At 39.7% G+C, this 15,753-nt stretch overlaps 1 protein-coding gene across 1 annotated transcript in view; it reads right to left on the bottom strand.

Moving 5' to 3' along the window:
• LOC139163077 (zinc finger protein 850-like) overlaps positions 1 to 15,753 on the bottom strand; it is a 249,510-nt gene that overhangs the window by 50,255 nt on the left and 183,502 nt on the right. The gene's annotated exons all lie outside the window — the stretch shown is intronic.

The following is a 15,753-nucleotide window of genomic DNA, read 5'->3' as shown; positions in this document are numbered from 1 at the left end:
CAAATATGGAAGGCAAGCTGTTCCATTGGTTGATTTTTCTCACTGTAGGAAATTTCTACTTCGAATCTTTCCCTGGTCAGTTTTCTTCCATTGTTCCTTGTCTGGCCTTTGGATGCTTTGGAAAACAGGTTACTCCCATCTTCTCTGTCTCTCAAATATTGGAAGATTGCTATCATGTCACCACTAGTCCTGTTCATTAGATTAGCCATTATTATTATTATTATTATTATTATTATTATTTATTAGATTTGTATGCCGCCCCTCTCCGTAGACTCGGGGCGGCTTACAGCAATGATAACAATATATAATGACAAATCTAATAGTTAGAATCTAAAATAACAATAATACATTTAAAAAGTCTAAAAAACAAGAAACCCCAATATATATAAAAACAAAACAACGGGTCCAAAGACGGGCTACAAGAATGGTGGAAGGTCTTAAGCATAAAACGTATCAGGAAAGACTTAATGAACTCAATCTGTATAGTCTGGAGGACAGAAGGAAAAGGGGGGACATGATCGAAACATTTAAATATGTTAAAGGGCTAAATAAGGTCCAGAAGGGAATTGTTTTTAATAGGAAAGTGAACACAAGGACAAGGGGACACAATCTGAAGTTAGTTGGGGGAAAGATCAAAAGCAACATGAGAAAATATTATTTTACTGAAAGAGTAGTAGATCCTTGGAACAAACTTCCAGCAGACGTAGATAAATCCACAGTAACTGAATTTAAACCTGCCTGGGATAAACATATATCCATCCTAAGATAAAACACAGGGAATAGTATAAGGGCAGACTAGATGGACCATGAGGTCTTTTTCTGCCGTCAGACTTCTATGTTTCTTTTTTTTTTTTTCAATTTTTTTTTATTATTTTTCATAAAACAGACATACAGACGTACAAACATTAAACATAAAATGGGGATGTATTTCCCCGCTTCTTTTGAAAGTATACATTCAAATAGAAAAAAGAATACATAATCAAACATTTGTTAAATGTTAAAAAGTCTAGTAAAAAATTTTCAAATCTTAAATGCAATATTAGTACGGTATAAGTAAAAATGCTTAATATGTTATTTATGTGTAATATATTCATCTAATCAAACATTCAAACAAATCTCAATTGCTAAGCATACATAAAACCAAATTTTTAATATATCGCTTATGAGTAAACTACTATATCAAAATCATCAACAAATACATCTAATATTGTTATTACCTAAATAAAAACAGATCTATCTCTTATTTTTTCTTATCTAACCATTTATATATGTTGTTCCATGTTTCATAAAATTTTGTATCTTCTTGATCGTTTAATCGTCTTGTCATCATATCCATTTCGGCGCAATCTAATATTTTAGCTATAACTTCTTCTTTCTTGGGGATTTCCTCCCCCTTCCAGTTTTGCGCATATATTATTCTAGCCGCAGTTAATATGTGTATGATTAAGTAAAGAGTTTCCTTCTTATAAGTCTGATTAGTAATTCCTAATAAGTAAAATTCCGGGGTGTTATCTATGTCATATTTTAATATTTCTTTTAATATCTTCTCAATCATCTTCCAATAAGTTTTAGCTTTGCTACATGTCCACCATTGATGGTAATAAGTTCCTATATCTTTCTTGCATTTCCAACACAGTGGGGATGTTTTAGGAAACATTTTAGCTATCCTGTTTGGTGGAAGGTGCCATCTATAAAACATTTTAATTTGGTTTTCTTTTAATGAAACTGACTTGGTCATTTTCCAATTATTAATCCAGACTTTTTCCCAAGTATCTATATCAATTTCCTTACCTATATTTCTGCACCATCTTATCATGGTATCTTTTAGAGTCAACTCTATATTTTTGTGAGCGATAAGAAATTTATATATTTTCCCTATCATTTTTTCTGAATTATTAATAATTAAATGACTTAGCAAATTCTTACTTTTATTAAAAGTGTAAAGAGTTATATCCTTCTGGTATCTGGATCGAATCTGGGCATAATGCCACCAATCTATTATTATCCCTTCTTCTTGTAATTTATTCCTAGGCTTTAGCTTCATCTGATCATTTAATAATTCTTTATATCTATAAAATATTTTCGTGTCTTTTATAGATTTTGGGTGTGTTATTGCTTCTAAGGGGGCTATCCATTCTGGAACATTTAAGAAGTGATTTTTCTTTATGTCCTTCCAAACCTCTAGTAAATACTTCCTTAATGTGTGTCTTTTAAAATATGAGTGATTTTTTTCCTTGTCATACCATATAAATGCATGCCAACCCAGCATAAGATCATGTCCTTCTAAATTTAATATTCTTTTATTCTCTAAGGTTATCCAATCTTTAATCCATGTTAAGGCGGCGGCCTGATAATATAATTTCCAGTTTGGAAGACCGAATCCTCCTCTTTCTTTAATGTCTTCCAAACAGTTTATTTTTATCCTTGCTTTTTTCCCTTGCCATATAAATTTTTTAACTAAGTTTGTCAAAGTTTTAAAGAAAGTTCCCCCTGGGTTTATTGGAATTACCTGAAAGAGAAATAAAACCTTAGGCAGAATATTCATCTTGATTGTGGCAATTCTTCCTAAAAATGATAGTTTCAGGTTATTCCATGTTTCTAAATCTTTTTTAATTTCTGATAATAATTTTATGTAATTATCATTTTTTAAAGTTATTGTTTTCGCTGTTAAATTTATTCCTAAATATTTTACTTTCTTTACGGTTTTTATTCCAGAAATGTTTTCTAATTTAGTTTCTTGTATTTTATTCATATTTTTGGTTAAGAAAGAAGTTTTGCTTTTATTTATCTTTAAACCTGCTACCTTTCCGTATTGTTCAATAGTTTGCAATAAGGAAGGAACAGTTGTTATTGGTTCTTCAATTATAAACGTTAAGTCATCTGCAAAAGCTTGGAGTTTGTAAGTTTCGTCTCCTATAGTTAGACCTTTTATTTCGGAATCCGCTCTTATTTTAATTAATAAAGTTTCAAGTGTCATAATAAATAACAATGGTGATATAGGACATCCTTGACGAACTCCCTTGTTTATGTCAAGTGCTTGTAATTGGTTATTATTTAATATTATTTTAGTCGTTTGTTTTGAGTCTATAGTATCTATTAAATTAACAAATTTTGAGCCAAATCTCATTTTATTTAATTGCATTTTCATAAATGTCCAGTTAACGTTGTCAAAGGCCTTTTGAGCATCTAAGAACATTAAGGATGCTGTCTTATCTGGGTGTTGTTCATAGTATTCTAATGTGTTTATTACTGTTCTAAGGTTATTTTTAATTTGTCGCCCTGGTAGAAATCCATTTTGGTCTTGATGTATTATTCCATTTATAATTCTTTTAAGTCTATCTGCATAAATGGCAATAAATATTTTATAATCTACATTTAATAAAGATATGGGTCTATAATTTTTGATTTTTAGTGGGTCAGTGCCGGATTTATGTATTAAAGTTGTCAGCGATTCTGACCAAGATTTCGGAATTTTACCCTCAAGTCTACATAAATTAAAAATTTCTAGCATATAGTTTCTTATTATTTCATTGTCTATCTTATACCATTCTGCCGGTATAGCATCCGGACCAGTGGCCTTATTGTTTTTCTGTTTTTTAATTATAGTTAGGAGTTCTTCCATTGTTATTGGACCATCCAACATAGTCTGTTGATCTTCTGTTATTTGTGGTAATTTTGAGGCCTGTAAGTAATTAAAAACCTCATCTTCACTAACATTGTCTTTGGCATAAAGATCTTTATAAAAATTATAAACAATGTCCGCCTTTCCTTCTGTATCATATTTTATTGTACCATCTTTGTCTTCTAATTTTTTTATCAATTTGGATTGACTCTGCTTTCTAAGTTTATATGCTAACCATCTGCCTGGTTTATTTGCATGTTCAAAATAATGTTGTTTTGCTCTTTTAATTTTTTCCGTTATTTGATTTTGTTCTATAATTCTAATTTTGTGTTTAATTACATTTATTTCTGTTTTAAAGTCTCTGTTCTTGGTGTGTTGCTGCGATGCAAATTCCAATTGTTTTAATTCATTTATTAGTTGTACGTACTTTAATTTATTTTCCTTATTGTATTTTGCTGTATAAGATATTGTTAACCCTCTTATATAAGCTTTGAGTGTATCCCATATATTCTGTGGAGTGGTGTCTGGGGTTTTATTAATTTCAAGAAATATTTTTAATTCCTTTTCGATCCAATCTTTATATTTCTTATCATTTAGTATATTTCTATTCATCCGCCAAATATTCTGTTTGTTGTTCCTTCTTATATAAACCACTATTGGGTTGTGGTCAGCCCATGTGTTAACATCTATCTCTACTTCCCTTATTTCTTCTGCGACCATTTTTGATGTCCATACCATGTCTATTCTTGTCCAGATTTTGTGGGGATTAGAATAAAACGTAAATTGTCTTTTATGGGGGTGTCTTTCCCTCCATATATCATTTAGCAATAATTCTGTTTTCATTTTTTGGAAAGTACTAGGTAGTAAATTTCTTTTTGTTTTTTTCCTTTTATTATGGCTCCCTCCCCCTGAATGGTCTAATTGCCTATTCACAATAGCATTAAAATCACCTATTATTAATGCATTCTCAATAGCTAAATCTATTATTATTTGATGTAAATTTTTATAAAATGTCATTTGGTCTTCATTGGGAGCATAAATAGAAACAACCACTATAGGTCTAGGTTCAATATCAACTTGTACAATCAATATTCTACCATCATTATCCTTATATATCTGTTTGGAATTTATAGAATTCTCTACATACATCACCACACCTCTTTTTTTTTGATCTGCTAATGCAGCATACATTTTTCCAATTTTGGGATTCAACAATAATTTTTGGTTATCTTTTTTAATATGTACTTCTTGTAATATTGCAATTTGAGCATTTTGATTTCTGATTTTAGAGAAGATTTGTTTCCTTTTCCTTGGTTCATTAAGTCCGTTAACGTTTACCGAAAAGATCTTTAGATCTTTAGTTGTTGTCATTTAGTGGGTTTTTTGGTTTCTCGCTGAGGCTGAACTCTTCTTATAGCACCTTGGTCCTGCTCTATTACTTGAGCTGAGGCCCCCAATAGTTCCTCTTGTTGGATTGCTAGTATCTCCCCTGGTTGCTGTTGTGCTGGTTGTTGTTGAGCCTCTTGTTGTTTATCTGAAAAGTCCATGTGGCTGATGCCACTATTTTCAAAGAAATACCTAGCTTGTTCTACATTTTCCAGCTTGTATCTTGTAGAACGCCATGTCAGAGAGAGACCTTGTGGGATTAACCAACGATAGGTTATATTTTCTTTGATCAAAATTCTGGTAAGAAACTGGTAATCTCTTCTGCTCTCTCTGACACTTCTTGGAACTTGTTTTAATATTTTTATTTCCACTCCTTGATGTTGAAGTTTGGAGTTTCTTGCCCAATGGAGTATGTCATCTCGCAAAGTTTTCCTGGTGAATTTGATATGAATCTCTCTTGGAAGATTGTGGCGACGGATGTAGCTATTCGAAGTCCTGTAAACTTCATCGATTTCTTTCACTAGCGCAGCAGGATCCTCCTGGAGTATTCCTCCAATCGTTTCCGCCATAGTCATTTTTAAATCTTCATCTTTTTCCTCTTTCATGTTCTGAAATCGTAGTCCATACGAAGCACGTTGCATCTCCAGCTGGATAATTGATTCATCATGTCTTCTGTGTCTTGCATCGGCTCTCCCTTCGAGATAATCAATTCTTTTTGCGTTTTTGTCAGATTTCTCTTCAACCTTTTTCACTCGATCATCACTTTCTTGTAGTGCTTGTTGGATCACCTTTATCTGGTCTTTCACCTCGCCCATATCAGCTTTCAGTTGGGCCATCTCCTTTTTAAATTCTGCCAAGTCTGCTTTTATAGCTTCCCTTTGTTGTGTTGCATCCTCTTTTATAGCCTCTCTTTGTTGGGTGGCATTCTCTAGAGATTTAAAGATAGAGTCCTGCATATTGTTTAAAGTTTCTTGTAATGTTGCAAAGTTGGGCTGCGTTGTTTTGTCTTTTTCTTTATCCTTGGAAGACATAGCTGAGGCCTGGTGCGTCGGGGAAGGACGTGGGGACACTTGTGGAGAAGAGATTGTTGCAGTAGGTTGTTTTTTGACTGTTTTAACAACGGTTGAAGAAGTTGACATTATCAATTTTGGATCCGCTGTTTAGAATTTGAATCAATTTAAATCAATCTAAATTTATATATAGTGAAAAGGAGAAAATTTCTATAAATTCCAAATCTATTCAATCTGTTTTATTAGCAGTTACGCTTAAATTATAACTATTCGATTATCAAGAAAATTCAAAATTCAAAATCCAATATATATTGTTATTAATTATTTTAAAAATTTAAAAATTTAAAGATATAATAACTCAGGAAACAAATATAAAACTTTTAGGAATAGAAAACCAATAAAAGTTAAAAATAAATGGTCTAATAAAAAGACAAAATAAATGACAGCAAAGAGAGAGTAATAACTATTTTAAAAAGGGAGACTTTGAAAAAGTACAGAGAAGAGAAAGGAAGAGAAAAAAGACTTAGTAAGGCAGCAAGAAGAGGGAGAAAAAAGGAGAGAGAAAAAAGAAATGGGGAGTATTTCAATTCAAATAATTAGAATAGAGCAGGAAACCAAGGTTTGCTAACAATGCATAGTCTTCAATTCAAACTTCTTTTAAAAATAGGAATAAAAAGAAGGAAAATCAGAAGGAGAACAAAAAAAGAGTTAATTAATCAATTAATTAATCAAAAAGAAAACACAATATGTATAGTTATGTTCTTCTTATAAATCAGGAAATTATATTAGATGAATAAAGAGTGTGAATCCCAATGTCAGAAAATACAATTGTACTTAATCCCAATTGCAGGTCTCACGAAAAGAAAAAAAAGTCAAATTAATAATTTTCTTGTAGTTAAAATGGAGTCTATGTTCTTTTTCAAATTCTAGACAAAGGCAAAAAAAAATAGATCCCAAGATGGAGTCAGGTTAGAAGTCAGAAGTTCATATGATCAGGCAGATGTAAAAAGGTTCTCAGAAGAAAAAATAATCCCAAGGAAAAAAAGCAATCAGCAAGTAATCCAAAGTAGTTCAAAGGCAATCAGCAAGTAATCCAAGTAGGTTAATCCAAAGGTAAATATTCCAAAGGAAAGGTATCAGTTCCTTCTATTTCCCATTTATTTTCAAGTTGTTATATAATGTTATTATGTTGCAAAGACAACAGGATGAGAAAAAATAAGGCAACAAAGTAATATTCCTCCGCTGTTAAGATGTCAGCCCGGAACACAATGTTTTGACAGACTATAAAAAAGAAATTTTAGTCATCTTTACTAATTTCTTTTAATCATTAATCATTGAAATCTTCTAAATAGTCATTTCCAGTTCAAGATCTTTTATTAAAGCATAGGGTAAAAAAATGTTTTATAGATTCCAAAATTCAAATACAAAATGGAAACAATGAAAATGAGAGAATTTAGTCTCGGCTGTTATTTGCGGATGAGACTCAGGAAAAAAAAAACTTTCACTTTCGCCTCGTTAAAGAAAACTTTCCCTTGAGGCTTGCGAACGATCAAATCTTCAGATTTTGGTCTTGAAACAAAGAGGAAATTTTTTACCTTGAGTCCTTTATCGGATGTATTCTTTTTCAGTTAGTTAAATGTAGAACTTTCAATTTAGAGCTTTTTCTCAGCTTCCCGCTGGGTGAGGGGAGAAAGCGCTGGCCGGTCCTCTCAGGCGAAGAGGATCGGTTCTCCCGTCTTCGAAGCTGCGGGGCGAACCGCTGCCTCTGGAGTCTCAGCGATGGCTCCTCGGGCAGAGGGGAGCCCCCTGTTCTGGGATCGGGCCATCCGAGCCCGATCCGATCGCAAATGCGACCTTCGAAGGGGGTAGAAGGGATCGCTTGGCAGAGCCCTGCCAAGGATGTCCCGCCGCGATCACCGCCAAACCGGAAGCCCCCGGGCCAGACTTCTATGTTTCTATGTTTCTAAAACATACATACAGTCATATCATACACAAAGAACTACATAGGCAGGGGGAGATGTTTCAGTTCCCCCACGCCTGACGACAGAGGTGGGTGAAGTTTCTGGTTCGTCCAGTGCGATAATCCAAACAGGAAGTGACCATGGCATGAGTGACCAATGTGCAAGGCCTCCCTGGTCCAGAAAAGGATACAATTGGTGCAGTAGATGAATCTGGGCAAAGCCACTACCCCAGCCACGATCTTCTCAAGCATGTGCCAGACTGAGAACAGCCCAAGGGGCCTTTCCCCTGCACAATCCTTTCTCTGGGTGGCAAAGTCAGAGCTGCAAAGTTGGAGGGTGAGTTGAAGTCTCAGGCTGCCAACCTTTCATAGCCCTCTTCAGCTGCACTTATAAAAGGCCTTAGTCTGCAGCCATGCCTTGAACTCCTCTACCAAGAAAACCTCTCATAATTTTCTTATGCATTACAAAAACTGCAGTTCAAGGTATCAAGCCGGTCAGGATGCCAACTGTCCAGAAGGGGGTGAATGACTCTTCCTGTGCTTGTGGTGGTGGGGTGGAATGGTATTTCTTGGGTTGTGACAGGAATTGGCTCCAGAAATTCCATTGGACCAGAATATCTCCAGGATCGCCTTCTGCTGCACGAATCCCAGTGACTAGTTAGGTCCCACAGAGTTGGCCTTCTCTGGGTCCCGTCGACTAAATAATGTCGTTTGGCGGGACCCAGGGGAAGAGCCTTCTCTGTGGTGGCCCCGACCCTATGGAACCAACTCCCCCCAGATATTAGAGTTGCCCCCACCCTCCTTGCCTTTCGTAAGCTCTTAAAAACCCACCTCTGTCGTCAGGCATGGGGGAATTGAAATATTCCCTTCCCCTAGGCTTATAAAATTTATGTATGGTATGACTGTATGTATGACTGATCTCTTTAATTGGGGTTTTTAGTTTTTTAATATTAGATTTGTTTACGTTGTCTTTTTATTGTTGTTAGTCTGCGGAGAGGGGCGGCATACAAATCTAATAAATAAATAAATAAAATTGCTTTGCAATGAGGTTATAAAACACACAGTTACTGAGGTCAATCCTGACAAGTTCCAGTAGCAGTTGCAACTGAGGTTTGAGATGTACACTGGTATATGTGGAAACTGACTCTAAGACAGAAGCAGTAAGTAAGTTGTGACATGCGTGCAGAAAAGTATAAAAAGAATGTCTTGGGATGAGTTCAGGGCCTCTGGCCCTAGCTAATCCTTGCTGGATTTAGTTATGACAGTGGACCTCATTGCATTGAGTTGTTATTATACGTTGTTCCTTTAATGATGGCTTTTTCCCATGTTCTCAACTGCTCATAGAATAAACCTCTGAATCTCAAAATAAGATCTATTGCTTGTGGTCTGTCTGCATTTCCTTTTTTTGCTGGGAAATATGTTTTTCACAAGTGGAAATTAAAAAAAACCATGTTTTTCAGGCTTATTTTATTTATTTATTATTAGAGTTGAAAGGGACCTTACAGGTCATCAAGTCCAACCCCCTGCTTGAGCAGGAAATCCTACTGTTAAGTCTGTATATAACCAATGTAAAATCTGTAAAAGAAAATGCCTTGTAAATACTGTTTAAACTATGAATAAACCTTGGCCGCGTCTGATTGGCTAAGACGCACGGCCGTTTCTTTTAGGCGCGAGCCTTAAAGGTATAAAAAGGGCTGTTCTGACACTGACAGCTCAGATGCGTTCCTTGCTGAAGTCACTTTCGAGAGAGCTGAATAAACGGAACCATCTTGTACTCCTGTCTGAGTCTCATTCATTTCACTGGCGACGAGAGAACGAAGAATCCACGAGTCAAGCATGAATCACCTCCAGATCGGCCGGGCTCCCGACTACTTCGACCCCGAGAAGTCGTCTTGGGACGCCTACATGTCGAAATTCGAAATCTTCCTGGAAGCGGCAGGAATGGGAGAAGCTGAAGACGACAGGAAGCGGGCGATCTTCTTGAACTATTGCGGGACTGAGATTTTTGACCTCGTCCAAACGCTTACCGACCCGCTTCCAGCTAAATCCGTTCCGTGGGACGACCTCCAAGCAAGACTGGCAAACCACTTCAAGCCAACGAAGCCTGCCGTAGTCTACAGACATCAATTTTCCAGGATGACCCAGCGTGAGTCTGAGACAATCAATCAATTCGCCACGAGACTTCGCACGGTGCTGTCAAAGTGCAAATTTGACAGCCCAGAAGCTCGCCTCACAGACGCTCTGATCTTTGGGATGAAGAATGCGACCGTCCGGAACAAAATCCTAACAGAGGACGACCCAACGCTTCAGTCAGTCATCAAGCTGGCTCAAACAGCCGAAGTAGCTGACGCGGCCGCCAAAGAACTCAAGGAACACGAAAAGAAAGACACCGTCTCCAAAATCTCCGTTGCTGTTTCCCGCGCCGAAACCACAGATGACCTCAGCCCAGCTGCCACGGACGACGACACCTGTCTCCTGCTGCCTTCCGAGCAAGCCAGACAACCCAGATACCAACGCCCCTCCAACCCATGCCCCGGTTGCCGAGGAAATCACCCACGACAGCGTTGCCCCTTCAGAGACGCCGTTTGCCGCCGCTGCAATCGACGCGGGCACATCGCCGAGGCTTGCAGAGCGCCCCTTCCAGAGGAGTCCTTCTCTACACCCCGCCAACAACGTTTCAACAACCAGGCACAACAACCGCGAGACAACAAATTTTCCAGAGGCTTCAATCGCAGAAACGACTCTACCGCTAACCGTGACTACGCACGAGGTAAAGCACAAACTTACGTAAATTGCGCAACTGCTAAAGGAGGGAACAAGATTATCATCTCACTACTTTTAAATAACAAGCCTTGTAACCTAGAATTAGATACAGGCTCTAAGCATTCTATTATGCCTTGGGACAAATTCAAAATGTATATGCCAAATTTTCTTAAAACTGATTTTGTTAACTCAACTTTAATAATAAGGGATTTTCAAGGTAATGTCATACCTGTTTTGGGGAAAGTAGATGTGCCTGTGAAATTTAAAAATTGTGAATATTTTCTTCCTCTGATTGTGGTTGAGGGAGCCAAACACTCCCTCCTGGGGTTAACATGGATGTCTCCTTTGGGAATTGAAATACTGGGTCTTTGTCATGTAAATGCTGAACCTGATATTCCTAACTTTATCCAAGAATTTCCTGAGGTTTTCAGCCCTACTTTGGGCACCTATAATGGGGCCCCTATCTCCTTCTCTCTAGATCCCAAGGTACCCCCAGTCAGACTTAAGCCTCGCAGGGTGCCCCTACCACTATTGCCTAAACTAGATATCCAATTGGACAAATTGATTGCCCAGGGCATCTTAGTCCCTGTAGAACAAGCGCCATGGGAAACCCCCATTGTCACTCCAGTTAAACCTGATGGCTCCTTAAGGGTCTGTGCAGACTACAAAGCCACTATCAACAAGGCCCTTCAACACCATCCATACCCGATCCCAGTGGTCCAACAATTGCTTCATTCTTTGGGGGAAGGGAGAGTATTTTCGAAAATCGACCTGGCACAGGCATACCAACAGCTTCCGGTCGATGAGGCCACATCCCTGGCCCAGACCATAGTGACCCATAGGGGTGCTTTTAGGTGCACCCGCCTGCAATTTGGGGTCAGTACCGCCCCAGGTATTTTCCAAAGTTTCATGGAACGATTATTGGCAGGTATAAAAGGAACCTCCCCATATTTTGACGATATATTTATATCAGGAAAAAACCAAGCAGAATTAAACATGCGCATCAGAGAAGTATTGGCTAGACTGCAAGCTAAGGGGTTAAAAGTAAAACCAGACAAGTGTGTGTGGGGAGCAAGTAGCATAGAATTTCTGGGCTATAGAATAGACAGTGAGGGAATACACCCCACAGCAGACAAACTAGAGGCCATAACCAAAGCACCCGAGCCAAATAATAAGACAGAACTCCAAGCATTTCTGGGCCTCCTTAATTTTTATTCTGTCTTCCTTAAACAGAAGGCAACGGCAGCAGAACCACTACACCGACTGCTGCAGAAGGGAGTTCCCTGGACCTGGGGCACAATGGAGCGCGAAGCTTTTCATAAAATAAAACAGTTATTGACCTCTAAAAGCGTAGTGGTTCAATATAGCTCAACTTTGCCAATAAGGCTCACGTGCGATGCTTCGGCGTATGGGGTTGGTGGGGTATTAGCTCACATAATGCCAAACAATACAGAGGCCCCCATCGCCTTCTTTTCTAAAACATTGTCCATGGCAGAGAGAAACTACAGCCAATTAGACAAAGAGGCATTGGCCCTAGTCTCTAGCGTTAAGAAATTCCATTATTATCTCTGTGGGAGGAGTTTTGAACTAATAACAGATCACAAACCCCTGCTTGGTCTTCTAGCTGCCAATAAACCAACTCCTCCCTTCATGTCCCCCAGATTAATAAGATGGGCCCTTTTCCTGTCAGGATACCAATACCATCTAACACATAAGGGGGGAAAATCAATAAATCATGCTGACGGGTTAAGTAGATGCCCCATGCCCGAGTTAGTCTCAGATCCAACCCCCACAGAGGATGTCTTACTAATTGACCTTGAGGAAAACTGCCTGACCACTGCCAAAGAGGTGGCTGAGCACACCAAGAAGGATTTACTATTGTTAAAAGTAATCAATTGTATTCTAAAAGGATGGTTGGGAGACTCTGAGGAAACTGGGCTGTCAGAATTCAAATCTAAAAGGTTGGAATTATCCTACTTGAAGGGATGCGTGTTATGGGGTGACAGGGTGGTCATTCCCAATACCTTAAAACAGAAGGTACTAAGTATGTTGCATGCAGGCCACCCAGGCATTGTCAGAATGAAAGGGTTGGCCAGGGGCTATTTGTGGTGGCCAGGTTTAGATAGGGACATTGAGCAATGGGTAGCAAACTGTGACCCTTGCCAGGAGTCACGGCCCAATCCCCCGAAAACAACACCTCTGGAATGGGAAAGACCCACTGGGCCATGGTCCCGCATTCATATTGACTTCGCAGGGCCTATTGGAACCCAAAACTTTCTAATTGTGGTAGACGCGTTCTCCAGATGGGTGGAGATCATTGCTATGCAAAACATTACTACTTGTGCCACCATCAAGGCACTATACCATTTGTTTGCCACACATGGGTGCCCAGACATCCTAGTTTCAGATAACGGGCCACAATTGACTGCCAGACAATTTGAGTGTTTTTTGAGCAACTTGGGGGTCAGACACGCACTCACATCCCCTTACTCGCCATGGGTTAATGGCCTTGCAGAACGTTATGTACGTGTGGCCAAAGAAGCCTTGCGCAGGGCAGGCCCAGGGGAAATACAACACAAATTAGATCAGTTTTTATTAATGCAGCACATCACCCCAAATTCTATCACAAATAAAAGCCCAGCAGAGATTTTAATGGGTCGAAAAATAAGGTCCCCCCTGGACAGGTTGCACCCTCGATATTGTACTCAAAATGTAAATAATGAAACATGTATAACACCTGAAAGAAATATGTACTTAGGGCAACTTGTTTTTGCTAGAAATTTTGATGGGGGGTTGAGTTGGCTGAAAGGAAAAATATTGCAACAAACAGCCCCAAAGTCTTATGTGGTACAACTGGAAGATGGCCGCACATGGAGGCGGCACATCGATCATTTAAGGGGGCGCATAACATCAAATGAAGTGCCGGCCGCTAACGGAAATTCTTCCCCCCAAGCAGACATTAATTCGCAACTCGAACTTTTGGAATTACAAAAGGACTTACCACGGCCAGATGCCTCCTCATGCGATGCCGAGCCTTCCTCCTCTTCTGGGCACGGTGCACCATCAGCATACTTATCTCCGCAGGCCAGAGCCCCAACTTGGGCCCAGCCGCGGACAGGAGACAACGACGAGCCAACCTCCACCATAGACATACCAGCCGGTAATGATCTGCGCAGGTCTGAGCGCACGTCACGCCGGCCCAATCGATTGGAGGACTACGTCACTTGGCTCACTGAGTGACAGTTGTCTCAACTAATGAGGGAGGGGTGTTAAGTCTGTATATAACCAATGTAAAATCTGTAAAAGAAAATGCCTTGTAAATACTGTTTAAACTATGAATAAACCTTGGCCGCGTCTGATTGGCTAAGACGCACGGCCGTTTCTTTTAGGCGCGAGCCTTAAAGGTATAAAAAGGGCTGTTCTGACACTGACAGCTCAGATGCGTTCCTTGCTGAAGTCACTTTCGAGAGAGCTGAATAAACGGAACCATCTTGTACTCCTGTCTGAGTCTCATTCATTTCACCTACAGCGCCCCAGCCAAATGGCAGTCCAATCTCCTCTTGAAAATGTCCAAAGTTGGGGAGTCCACAACCTCTGCTGGCAGGCCGTTCCACTGGTTGATCGCTCTCACCATCAGGAAATTCTTCCTAATCTCCAGGTTGAATCTTTCCTTAGTCAGCTTCCAACCATTGTTCCTCGTCCCGCCCTCTGGTGCCCTGGAAAATAGTGTGTCCCCCTCCTCTCCGTGGCAACCCCTTAAGTACCTGTATACAGCTATCATGTCCCCCCTAGCACTTCTTTTTACTAGACTATCCATGCCCACTTCCAGTAACCTTTCCTCGTTTATGTCACCAGATGGTAGTCAAGTATAAAAATCCCTCACTCTCAAACCATGTGGTCCTGCTTTATAGAATTCTTTTTATTGGCCAGGTGTGAATATTAGTCAGAATTTTAACATGGTGTTACACCAGAGGACTCGCACAAGAGAGAAACCATATAAGTGTCCTGAATGTGGAAAAAGGTTCAGTCGGAATTTCAGCTTGGTGATACACTGGAGGACTCACGCAGGGGAGAAACCATATGAGTGTCCAGATTGTGGGAAAGATTTCAGTATCAGATCTAAATCGTGGATCGTGCAGAATGCAGCTGCGACAGCAATCATGGGCTTCCCTAGGTATGCCCATGTTACACACCAACACTCCGCAGTCTGCATTGGTTGCCGATCAATTTCCAGTCACAATTCAAAGTGTTGGTTATGACCTAAAAATCCCTTCATGGCATCGAACCAGAATATCTCCGGAACCGCCTTCTGCCGCACGAATCCCAGCGACCAGTTAGGTCCCACAGAGTTGGCCTTCTCCGGGTCCCATTGACTAAACCAGTGTTTTTCAACCAGTGTGCCGCGAGACATGGTCAGGTGTGCCGCGAAGCTCAGAGAGAAAGAAAGCAAGAGAGAGAGAAAGCAAGAGAGAGAAAGAAAGCAAGAGAGAGAAAGAGCAAGAGAGAGAGAAAGAGAACAAGAGAAAGAAAGCAAGAGAGAGAGAGAGAGGGAGGGAAGGAGAGAGAGAGAAAGACATAGAGGTACGTAGGGAGGGAGGGAGAAAGAGCAAAAAAGAGAGGAAGGAAGGAAGAGAAAAAAAGAAGGATGGAGAGAGAGAAAGAAAGGAAGGAAGGAAGAGAAAGAGGGAGGGAGAAAGAAATAGAGCGAAGGGGAGGAAGAAAGAGAGAATTTTTTTCTTCAAACTTTTTTTAGCGCCCCCCCCTGCTCCATGTACCCCAGGGTTTCGTAAATGAAAAAAATGTGCCGCGGCTCAAAAAAGGTTGAAAATCACTGGACTAAACTGTCGTCTGGCGGGTCCCAGGGGAAGAGCCTTCTCTGTGGCGGCCCCGACTCTCTAGAACCAGCTCCCCCCAGAGATTAGAACTGCCCCCACCCTCCTTGCCTTCCGTAAACTCCTTAAAACTCACCTCTGCCATCAGGCATGGGGAATTGAGGCATTCCCCCCCTCCCC

This window comes from Erythrolamprus reginae, chromosome 2 (assembly GCF_031021105.1).
Source record: "Erythrolamprus reginae isolate rEryReg1 chromosome 2, rEryReg1.hap1, whole genome shotgun sequence".
Classification (NCBI taxonomy): Eukaryota; Metazoa; Chordata; class Lepidosauria; order Squamata; family Dipsadidae; genus Erythrolamprus; species Erythrolamprus reginae.
This window is presented reverse-complemented; position numbering and strand designations above follow the sequence as displayed.